The sequence below is a fragment of the Zophobas morio genome, unplaced genomic scaffold (genome assembly GCF_036711695.1).
Source record: "Zophobas morio isolate AGI-343-1 ecotype UQ-CSIRO unplaced genomic scaffold, CSIRO_AGI_Zmor_V1 ptg000108l, whole genome shotgun sequence".
Taxonomy (NCBI): Eukaryota; Metazoa; Arthropoda; class Insecta; order Coleoptera; family Tenebrionidae; genus Zophobas; species Zophobas morio.
Window position 1 is genome coordinate 2,084,668 of NW_026972213.1, and position 12,406 is coordinate 2,097,073.

General features: G+C 32.9%; 1 protein-coding gene across 1 annotated transcript in view; it reads right to left on the reverse strand.

The window, feature by feature from the left end:
- The window catches only part of LOC135144741 (regulator of G-protein signaling loco), a 62,727-nt gene that overhangs the window by 42,085 nt on the left and 8,236 nt on the right, over positions 1-12,406 (reverse strand). The window lies entirely within an intron of this gene.

The following is a 12,406-nucleotide window of genomic DNA, read 5'->3' on the forward strand; positions in this document are numbered from 1 at the left end:
CTGAGTTTGAAGTTCTCCGGTGTACCCCACTGTCGGACAAACTTTGATTTAGTTCCCCTGCAGTCAATCGTGGCTTCTTTTTTTGAAAGAGTATCTCGAGAATAAAATCTTAATTAGGGCTCGAGCACGGAAAATTCTCGCCGATTACTCGGTGGTACCGAACAGAGTACCGTAAAAATACAGTTTCACTGCAGTCGCATTGAACGGTCTTTGTCTTGAATTACAGCAATTTTTAATATTTGAGTTACATTAAAAATATGTAAGTTTTATTATTTCACATAGAGGTTAAAAATTTAAAAATACTGCGAGTCGTATTATTAGCCAAATATGGAGAATCATGTCCCGTGTCCAAGGTTATAGCGGTAACGTAACGTCAAATTTAATAATTAAAATAGCCGACTGTCCATATAACAATTGACGTTCTAGATTATTCATACATCCCGGCACAAACTAAAACCCTATACTGAAACTGACTAATTTCGGAGTCATTCACATTACCGCGGATTGTTCAATTTAAATTACAGTTCTCGTTCCGAAAACACCGGAACAACTTATAACGATAAAGTATGAATTTCCTGACGCCACCCATTAGAATAAAATGCGACCGCCAAGTTTGATGCACATCTGGCATTATAAATGCGTGGCATTATGTATATGATGCAGGTAAATATTATGGATGGTGTTACTTCAACAATGATGCATTCACTTGATGATTCACCTATAATTCATTGTTCTGATGAAACAAATAATGTTTGTGTCCCTATTTACATTAAATTACGTCAAACAACCTTAATGGGTTTATCAAGAAACCACTACAATGAAATGAGTAAACGCGGAGACTGGGCGGAAACTTAGAACCCAACAGGTGGCAGAAAGGAATCACATCGTGGTATGTGAAGTTTCTCGTGTAAATACGCCCGCCAACGTACTCAAGGTTGATAAATGGGTGTATGTTTCCTAATATCTGTGTCACACACTTAAAAAAAATAAATATGTGTAAAATGATATGCAAACTTGGAATGTGTAGATCTCGTCGACGCAATTCTGTTACCAAATGACACTGCAAAATATATAGCGGTACTTTTTCATAAAAAAGTAATAATTTATGTTGCATCTTTTTATTAATTTGTTACAGTGAATAAAATTTATCAAAATAAAAGCAACCTTGCAACGCTCGCCAAGTACAATAAAATTCAATTTATCTGAAGCTAGTTACATTGAGGTATAGGCAACCAACAATACATGCGCAGTAAATACACCACTCATTTAGAAAAAGGATCACGTTGTTAAAACAAAATTAAACATACATTTCTGACAACAACTTTAGTTGTTTTCGTATTTCTCTTATATTTGAAACTTTGAAATGCGCGAACAAACAATTTTTAGAAGGAAGCAAACAATGAATCATACAATTTTATAATTCACTAAAATTTACATAATAATTTTCAAAGTATTTAACACAAGGATTTAAACAAGCTGTTGCCTATCTGAAACTCCTAGATAACGTAGTGCAGGTAAACCGGTCAACGCTTTTCAAAACTTTCTTATTGGAATGCTGATCATGACGTATTTCTCGTGATATTTAACACATTTTTATCATATTTTAAAAACATCATATTAAATCATTTCACAACACCAATTTTTCAACCTAAGCTGGTACTGCCAGTCTCTCTTGATAAGCAGATATAGTTTCGTTTTCAAATAGCGAATGCTGATCAAATGAATTCGAATGAGAAGAACCTCTTAGGATGGTACATTGAAGTAATAATTAATCCTCTGATTCTTTCAATTCTGCACTACTCAAATATGTGACAAATTTATAGCTATTTTTTTATTTGATAACTCTAGTAAAGTGTTTGTTGCTAAAACCTGCATCAAAACAGAAACCGCTGCACTAATCTAGTGGTTGATGTTTTTTGTCAATAAAGTTAAAGAATGCCAAAATGGTGAATTAAAATTTAAGAAATTCGTCATCATCATAAAACGCAGTACAATTAAAAACCTTTTAAAAGTGAAGCAATCAAACTAGAATCCGCCAGAATTCACGCATTACAACATCACACCCATTTATTTGGTCCGACTTGTTATAGTTTTTTATAACACCGGTCGTCTAAAATTTAGGTTTGATAAACTTTTTTTTTTATTCTTATAAAACAGTTAAAATACGTTTCAGTTTTGTGTGTACGTAAATAAAGCAAACACGTAATTAAATCATATTTTTAGAATTTTAAATACTGCATCAACAACAAAATTCATCCCTACGTACACTGACTGCAACCCCCTTCAATCAATTTTGTTGTTCGTACAGTATATTTCGTCGCCACGTTGAGCAATAATAACTTGAAAGTTATGAATTATTTTAATTATATTAAAAAAAAAGCAACGAATTTACTCTTAACGTCAGTCGAGAGATTTTAAGAACTGTTTCATAAAAGTTTATTAAGCCTACTCATACAATGGCGCACTAACTCTACGACACATTGAGCTGTTTATTGAGCTGAGAAAAAAATATTTAAAGAATCCTTCGACGCAAAGTTTAATTTTTCTTTTCGATATTTCCCCATATTTTAATTGATTACTTAGTGTTTTGATGATTTTTTATGATCTTTCTCAAACTTAAGTGGGATTTATAAACTTGCTGTTGAGGTTGAAGCTGACGTTGCTTTTAGGGCTGAAAATTCTCATTTATAAACTCCGTTGTCAAGTTGGCGTTGATGGTAACTTTGATGTTCAACTTTTGCCGTATTTAAAGGGGTTGTAGATGAAAAGTGGAGGATTTAAGTTGATTACTACAAAAATTTACCATTTTAGACATGTTTTAAGTTTCTTGTTGTCGAAATAAGTCTACACATACTAAGGAAAAAAGACAAAATGTAGCCCCGCCCACCCACCCTATCTCAATTTTTTTTATTCGTCGTGAGCCAAAGGAGCGGAATTTAAATGCAAAATTCTTATTGTTTCTCTCTCTGCAAGAAATTACCATGGAAGACATTTTTTGAGTATCATGTTATTCAAAGAATGCTATGTATATTACGAAAAAATTCGTTGGCAGACCTATGAGCGGGGCCTAATTGGAAAATCCATATTTCCTTACAAAAATTTACCATTTTAAACGTGTTTTAAGTTTCTAAAAATAAAAAAATCGTCACAATTGAGACGGGGTGGGTGGGTGGGGTTTATATTTTCCTTTTTTTTCTTAATACATAGTATTTTTCGAACAACACGATGCTCAAAAACATGTTTTTAATTTCCTGTAAAGAAATAAATATTTTGCAGTTAAGCTTGCCTTGGTTCAGGGCAAATAAAAAAAGTCATTGAGATAGGGCGGGTAGGTGGGTTTCCATTTGGCTTTTTGTTTTAATATGTGCAGACTTCTTTTCACCACATGAAACTTAAAACATGTTTAAAATGGAAAATTTGTATAACGAAATATCGATTTTGCAATTAGGCTCCGCCCCATAATTGCAAAATCCATATTTCTTTGCATAAACCATTTTAATCATGTTTTAAAGTTTCTTGTTATGAAAAGATGGCTATGTATATTAAGAAAAAAAGGCAAAATATTATGACCGCCCACCCGCCCTATCTCAATTCTGATGATTTTTTTATTCGTCGTAAGCCGAGCGGCGAAGCTTAACTGCAAAATCCTTATTTTTCTACGAGAAATTAAAAACATGTTTTTGTGTAAGTATTGTATTGTTCAAAGAATACTGTGTATATTAAGAAAAAAATAAACCCCACCCATACTCGCCCCGATCTCAATTCTCAATTATGACGAATTTATCATTGTTGTTAGATCGAGGGGCGGGGCTTAATTGTAAAATCCGTATTTATTTACAAGAATTTACCATTTAAGAATGTTTTAAGTTTCTTGTTCTGAAAAGACGACTACGTATATTAAGAAAAAGACAAAATATAAGCCCCGCCCACCCGCCCTGTCTCAATTGTGATGATTTTTTTTAGTCGTTAAGAGCCAAAGGAACGGAATTTAATTGAAAACTCCTTATCTATTTAAGAATAAAAAAAGCATCACAATTGAGTGGGTGGGCGGAGTTTATATTTTGCCTTTTTTTTCTTAATATACATAGTATTGTTTGAACAACATACTACTCAGAAACATGTTTTTAATTTATTGTAAAAAATAAGTATTTTGCACTTAAGCTTGGTTCACGGCGAATAAAAATAATCATCACAATTGAGATAGGGCGGGTGGGCGGGCTTTCATTTTGCCTTTTTGCATGTTTAAAATGGAAAATTTGTATAAGAAAATATCGATTTTGCAATTAGGCTCCGTCCCATAATCGCAAAATCAATATTTCCTTGCAAAAATATACCATTTTAACCATATTCTATGTTTCTTGTTGTGAGAAGATAGCTATGTATATTAAGAAAAAAAAAGGCAAAATATAAGCCGCGCCCACCCGCCCTGTTTCAATTCTGATAATTTTTTTTATTCATCGTAAGCCGAGGGGCGGAGCTTAATTGTACAATCCTTATTTTTCTACGAGAAATTACCATGTGAAATATGTTCTTAAGTAATCTTTGGCTTAATATACATAGTATTCTTTGAACAACACGATATTTACTCAAAATTTACCATTTTAAACATGTTTTATCTTTCTTGCTGTGAAAGGAAGACTACACATATTAAGAAAAAAAGGGCAAAATGTAAGCCCTTATAGTTATAATACCGAATCTGTTTTTGAGACGAATAGCAATAAATCTTGTTGAAAATGATGGCAGCTATTTAAAATAAGTATGAGGGTTTCAGTGAACAGGTGATTAAATGCCTTAATATTAGTGGACCTCATTATCTTCATTAAAATTAGAATTAGTGCTGTCAACCACAAAAAACAGAACTTTCATTGGTTAAAAACCCACGGTCAACGGCAACGTCAACGGTGAACAGCAACGTTAGCAACAACTTTACAAATCGACCTTTGGACTTGTGAATTTAATGGCGTACCTAGTGCACCTTTTTTGAGCAGCCTGTATATATTTATATATAGAGGATATATTAATAACCACAGCCCTTGGTATCTCATTAACCGCTAGAGATAAAAAAGGTTTAACAACTAAAATCATACGACTTTTTGAACTGCATAACTTAATTATTTTTAAGTATACAGTGTTTAATTTTTGGGGAGAACATATAATTTAGTTCTTTTTTTTTAATGGAATATTTTATATATTTTACAAAAGCTGCTTAGCCGCTTTTTACAGTTTATTATTTGTTTCCTTTGGGCTGGGAAATGCATAGCTGTGTAACCCGCACTTAAGAAGAGAGTACACATGTGGATTTAGCAATTAAAACATGCAGTACACATAACACCATAATTTTTTTTATTCATAAAATATTTTATTTAAATTACGAAAATATTTATAAGCCTTCTGAACGTGTTTTTTTATTGTAAAGTAGCAATAATAGACATTTTTATTTTGTCAACAGGTACATATGACCGTGGCAACAATGTGTCATGGAATTGATGAGATATTTTTATCATCTATTAAAGGGAATTCAGTACGTTATCTCAAATAAAATAAAATACTTGTGTGGAGTTCATGAAATAAGTTAAAAAAATCTTTTTTTTAATATGCAGAATAACATTGGAAAAACAAGTGTGACGGTCCACCCTTGAGGAGAAACCGCAAAATACCGCAATAAGAAACTTCAGAACATAATTCTCTAACTCAAAGATTAAATTCGCATATTCGCAAAAAGCAAGCAAATTGCGCATGTCCAATCGCGTATGTATTCCAACCACCAAATAATTGCAAAACCCATATTCGCAAACCATTGAGAAGTGCTCACTCAGTCAACCCTAGCTAAATACCACACCCAAGCAAAAGTTCCAAGATGGCGACAGCATGTGACGTTAACATGATAACAAGACAAAGAAGAATCCACAACGTTGGCACGTGATTCTAACGACATTCAATTAAAAGCACAGAGGAACCAACACCAAATAAATCACATCAAATTAACTACCAAAGGCGTTACACAATAACGCAACGCAAGATAAAAGAAGCATAAAACAAACCAAATCTCACGCATTACCATCAATCTATTTTGCGACTTATCAGTCTGACGAAATTCTCGGAACAACGAAACTAAGACTTATAAAACCTCTAAATAAAGCCCAAAAGGATTGCATTCTTATCAACTAACCCAAATACGAATACCACGATGCAACACGTGCACTCATAAAGATGCCACCAAAGACATAATTAATGAGAAAAACGCCGTATAAAAGGTCGCAAAATCGAGAAGTCGAGGAAGTCGAATCCAGTGTGCCACGAAGACGACAAGTACCTACAACGATCGATACCCAAGTAGAGCCGTGCTGAAGCCTTGTCCAGCTGATAGTTCCTTGCCCGAAATTGCGAAGGAAGACTTAGAAAAGTTCCATGGTTTTTTGTAAGTGAAAGAATCTAAATTTAAACCGTCATGCATGTGTTATCTTGCTTCTGTGCCTTCTTCGATAATCGACTGATGTGTGATTAACCTGGACCTCCGTCATTATACGAAAAATTTAACTTGTTAAATTGGGGAATGGTCCATTACTGTCATCGAAAGGGCGAACGTTTATCAACTCAGAACTGAGGAATTATCTGAGAGATGGGTTACTAGTCTGTCGCTTAAATGCAAACGCCATTAACAAAATGATGAAGATAACGAAAGCGGTCACTGCTCTCTGCGGTCCCTGTTTTAATGTGAATCTCGGAATTTTGACGAATCTTGGGGGGATTTCCGGATAACCCGTGTACCTTAATAAAAGCTTTAAGACTTCCCGTAGTTAATGATTAATCGCGCATTTATGAAAATATGTAGTATTGTCATTTGTTATGTTTGCTCTAAGGTCCGGAAACTTCCTTCCATGATTTTTGAACAGTTTCTTTTATTCTTTTTAATTTGTTTATGGAAATGCTAATCATTCCAAATTTTATTACTGCGACTTAGGGTAATAGGGAATGATCCTTGTGAAAGGTACCATTTGCAAATTGGACCTCATACGTCCATGTCAATTTAACGTCATACTTTAATATTTACTGCCAATTAATTTAAGTTTTGTGCTAATATTTTATTGATCAGGGATAGAAAAAGATTATTTAAGGACATTTCGAGTAGCGTTTTCGTTTTAAATAACTTTAAGGAGACATTGATATTTGGCCTTTTGTAGTAACAGTTGATTGCCATGTATTTAAATAATTGAAATGAATAGTGACTCTTTTAGTTTTGTTTTATCAAGTAGGTAGGGATTATTTAGCGGACGCGTCAAAATACGATTTTTGGATTCGTAGCCTTAAGAATGTATTTATATTTAATCTTTGTCTGGGACTTACAATTTTTACCATTAATTCTGTTTGAATTTAGATTTAATATACTTGTTAAATGAAGACTACATGTTACTTATTACCTCTCCCTGATTGCAATTTAGCTATCCATTTCCAAGGAAATGGGCCTACACCCAAATAAATAATTTTGTTAGTGTCCATGCTTGGCCACCGATAATAACACGGATGGACACGACAAAATGGCGCAGTCGGTAGGATCATTCGCTAAATTGCAAAAAAAAAGGGGAGTTGTAATAATGAATTAACAAAAAGAAAAATTTTTTCAATCTTAAAAACATAAAAATCACAAAAATCAGAAAAATTTAAAATCACGGACAACCTAGAGTGTAAAATAAGATTAGTGTATTACTATTAGTTTTTTTTTTTAAGTGAAGCGTAACCATTTTAGCGTAAGTTCGTTCGTACTATTTTCAATGCTTTTCAACCGAACTTATCTCGGAATATCGCTTTGGAAAATGGAAATTAATCTCGCACGATTTTAGTGAACCGTTCTCATAAGAACAAATTTAAAATAAATGTTGTAAGTTGCAGATTTTAGAAAAATGTGTTAACGGCAAGGTAAATGAAATCAGTTTTTGAGCATTTTTTTTTTTTTTTTACAATTAGGCATTTTAACTTTTATCTAAACAGCCGCATTCATTTAACGAGTCTCTTTTCTATCGAGCACACTTATTATGATAATTCCAGAAAAACATTAAGTTCGAGAATTTACGCAATTTATTCAACTAGAGTGCACACAGAGTTTAAATACTTCATACCTACCAAGTTTTGCCTATAAGAACATTTGATAATTTTTTACTTCATCTTTCTCACTTTTCTCACTTTTAAACCAGGGAACAACTTTTCTTTCGATTACTTCGAATAGCACAGAAAGCTCATGAAATACACGCCAGAAACTTTCAATCACTTGAAATTTATTTCAAATTATAAGACTTACACCATAAGAACATCATCATGTATAATAATCACTCCACCGACAATTTAGTTCGGAATAGGCGACGATCGCAGTGTGAGTCAGTAGTACCACCAGGAACTGACCAGATAATATCCCAACTCGCGAAAAATTCGGCGGTGATGGAACAAAGTCCGCTTCGTAGGTAGGCAGAAGTGTCCGTTGTACCCCAACTACGGGCGTTTTGCTGGGTTGCGGGGCGCGATGTCGAAAGTCCGTCCCAAATCGAACCCACAATTTCTAACGAATTTCTGCGAATTTGATTGACAATCTCGCAAAGCATCTAGGCGTCGAGGAAAAGCTCTTCTCCGTCCGAAGATAACGTAGAAAATCGGTAAAAACTCGTCGTTGTTCACCTACAAATAAAAAAAGTAATCGTTGAAAAGATTTCATTACAAAATTAAAGTAAATTAACAGACATACGTTTGAACCATTGAGAACACAATAGAAAACAAAATCATTACTTACCTATTTCTGCTTTTGCTTGCTAGATTAATTTTCACAACAACAGACATGATCTTACTTGTATGAAAAATCACTGAACACTAAAACGGTTATCTCAAGTTCCCAAATTTAGAAACAGTGGGACAAGAGGGTTCTCTCGCTTTATCGAACCCCTATTTGGTGCGAAGATGCACCCGATTGCGCCCTTGTGGTTATACAACACCAGATGTCACACAAACAGTGATTTACATGTTATACCATTATTAATTGCTCACACTCTCGTTGAATTTCAAGTTCAAAGTTTTACATACAGGATTAAAAGAATAAATAAAATTGTTAACTGGAATTTTATTAAGTAGTAAAGAGAAGACTTTCGCTTATTTTGTTCCGTTTATTTTCGCAAAAAGTTCTTATCGTCATGACTGTCAATACCGGTAATGTGCTAACTTTATTCATGCGAACGCTGCAACCCTGCAAGTACCTTTCCGAAATGCATCAGTACAAAAACCCGTGCAGTAGCGCAGTTCTTAATCGCGAACCCCCAACTCAAGAAGTCGTACCAGATGTTTAATAAAACACGATAGCTTCCCCTGCCAAGTGCATCTTTCACAGACCCAGATGTTTAATAACATACCATAGTTTACCTTAATTTCGCAACATCAGAATAAATGATAAGAAAGAACAATTTATTCAAATAACGCTTATGCATATAATTAATAATAAAACCCAACGACTTCATTCTATTTGGTGAGGGATATTCACCCTGACTCGGAACAGCTAGAACCGGAAATGCTTCTGAGATAAAACAGTAAAAAAAAAAAAATCATTTTCGAAATTTAAATAAAGTAAAACAAATTTAAACAAATAGATAAATCATTGCTAGCTTTGTCATGTACGTTTTGACGAAATCCTTAAAGAATTTTCATTTAAATTTTATAAAACCTACTTTAAATAATTACAGGCAATCTTTAGCTTTTCGACTCTAAAATAACAAAAGAAAAATCAATATCTAAACCAATCAGTCAATCATTTTTTTTTATGTATGAACCATGCCCTACTAATTTTTTTCTGAACGTCTAATTCATATTTGATAAAAATAGAACCTCTATCTGAACTTTGATAAACAACACATTAATTAACAAAAAAAAATTGTTGTTAGATTTTCTGAAATTAGACTTTAAAGCTGTCCATAAGTAATTTTGTCTTGTTGAATTTAAAGAAAGAATTTTATAAATCACAGTTAAAATAATAAACGAATTATGTTTGGATTTTTTTAAAGTAGATTTTACGTAAAAAAAAAACCATTTTGTTTTGTTAAACTTCCAGCATAAAAATAAAATAATAATAATATATTTAAATTTTAATTTTTGGAATAATGTAAACAAAATGAATCAGTACTTGTAAATAACCCAGATTTAAGAACAGAACTCGATAAGGCAATACAGTAAATCTTGTTATAATAGAGAAGACATAAATAACTAAGTAAATAACGAATAAAACAAACATTTAGAAAACTTTCTTGTTGAGCCGAATAAAAACAAGTGTGAACTCCAGAGCATAAAAGACTAGAACAGCAAGGTGAAACAAATAAGGAGATAATTTACACCCATTACTAAAAGAAAAAAAAATATATGCATAAGATTTAAGCAAATTAAAGGCTGATTGTCGACACTTAACTTGTGCTGTACCTATTCAGAGTACCCCGTCAACAAATCGTTGTAGCATTACCAGATGTTGAAACAAAATAAATCCGATAATTTTACACTCTCAAGTCATATCGCTAGAAAACATACAATAAACAAGAACTAAATATGTCAAGAATTACATTTCTTTTTTAAACCACGGCTCAAAACAGCTTAAAACCCACGTAAACTTACACATAAGTGGCTGTAACCCCCAGTAACCTCAGTTGTCAATTTTAAGTCAAACATACAATGAAAATAAAAGAAAAAGATGAACTTGCAAGGGACACGATTATCTTATCAAGCATGTGAAAATGATCGGAAAAACTAACGAAAATTGTGCGTAAAAAAAAAAAAAATTGTTAAATAAACACATTAAGAAATAACGACCATCAGTCCATGAAGATATTTTATAGCATATCAAAATTTTTAACAAGTTGGAAATAATAAAATACTAAAAATTTATAACATTCAAAATTTCAATTTCAGTCTTGACTTAATCAATAAATTATTTTTAAACCTATAGCAAGAATTATCAAAAAAAAAAAAAAAAAAATATATAGCGATTTTATAAGCTTTAACTTAAATTACGGGTACATTTTCCAAAACGATCATCAAGCCAACCGACGAAATTTTACAACAGAGTATACCTACACTACCGCATTTACCACAAGAAGGGAACTAAAATTCAAAATTATCACTAGTTATCACCACCCAAGATAGTGCCCCAAATAACGAAGTAAGAAGTTTTTATTTAAAACAGTTTCGTTGGAACTGTACGGCGTGAAAATAGTGAAATTATTAAATATTCAGAGATTCAAAATTGCGTAAGCCAGAAATTATTACCAACAATAGTTTGCAGAATTGACGAGAAGTAAGCATAGGTAATAAATAACGTTTAGGAAAATAATTATCATAATTAAGTGAAAAAGGCTTCGATATAATGTCGGTTTAACAAAGATGAAATTTGTATAACAACTATTTACTCAATTACCAGCAAGTAGAATAGTAGAATAGCAGTTTAGTTTATAAGTTAGCATTACCAGACAAATAGAAACCGATAAACTGATAAAAGCTGTACGCAGCCTATCTATAAGTCGCGATGATGATAATAATAATAATACCAGAACTCAAAACTATTGGTAATCGTTTGTGCCCAAAAGAGAAACACAGAGACAGACACTACCTACTAAGTGTTAGCGGTACCAAAGTAAGGGTTGTAACCGTGTGAAGAACAACTCTGCACGTACTACGAAATTGCCATCAATAAAATCGATTCGATAAATTCATAGCGATCACTTTAGAATAATTATAGCATCCGGTTATATAACAGGACAAATATAAATAATAATGAGAAGAACATTCAAAAAAAAAAAAAACATCTCCAACAAAAATCGAGGATTTTTCCATTTATGACAGTTTAAATAAGGCACTAAGCCACCTTAGAATTTGTTTTATTTTTTTTGATATCGTAGCAAGAGAAACCTTTGAAGACGATGTTTCAAATATCGTGTTGGACTGGTGGTAAAACACCCCAACAAAGCGCGCATAAATTGAGAAGAATTAACAAGTATGAAAGACCGCAGATAATAAGAGATTTAAGAGAAGATTTAAAGTTAAAGAGAGAAGATACCGTAATGGCAACCCCATACGTAAATGTGAATCAGTTAGGTTTAGGAGAAGAGTTAAATTGGAAAGATTCATTCGAATTAAGCAATATCGGCATGGCAACCCCATACGAAGCTGGAAAGATTCATTCGAATTAAGCAATATCGGCATGGCAACCCCATACGAAGCTGGAATCGCATTAGATTTAAGAGATACCATTTTGGCAACCTCACACGAAAATGAAACTACGTTAGTTTTTAAGAGATACCGTCATGGCAACCCCAGGCGAAGATGCATATGCATTAGTTGCATATGCGTTAGTTTTTAGAGATACCGTCATGGTCACCCCAGGCGAAGTTGCAGA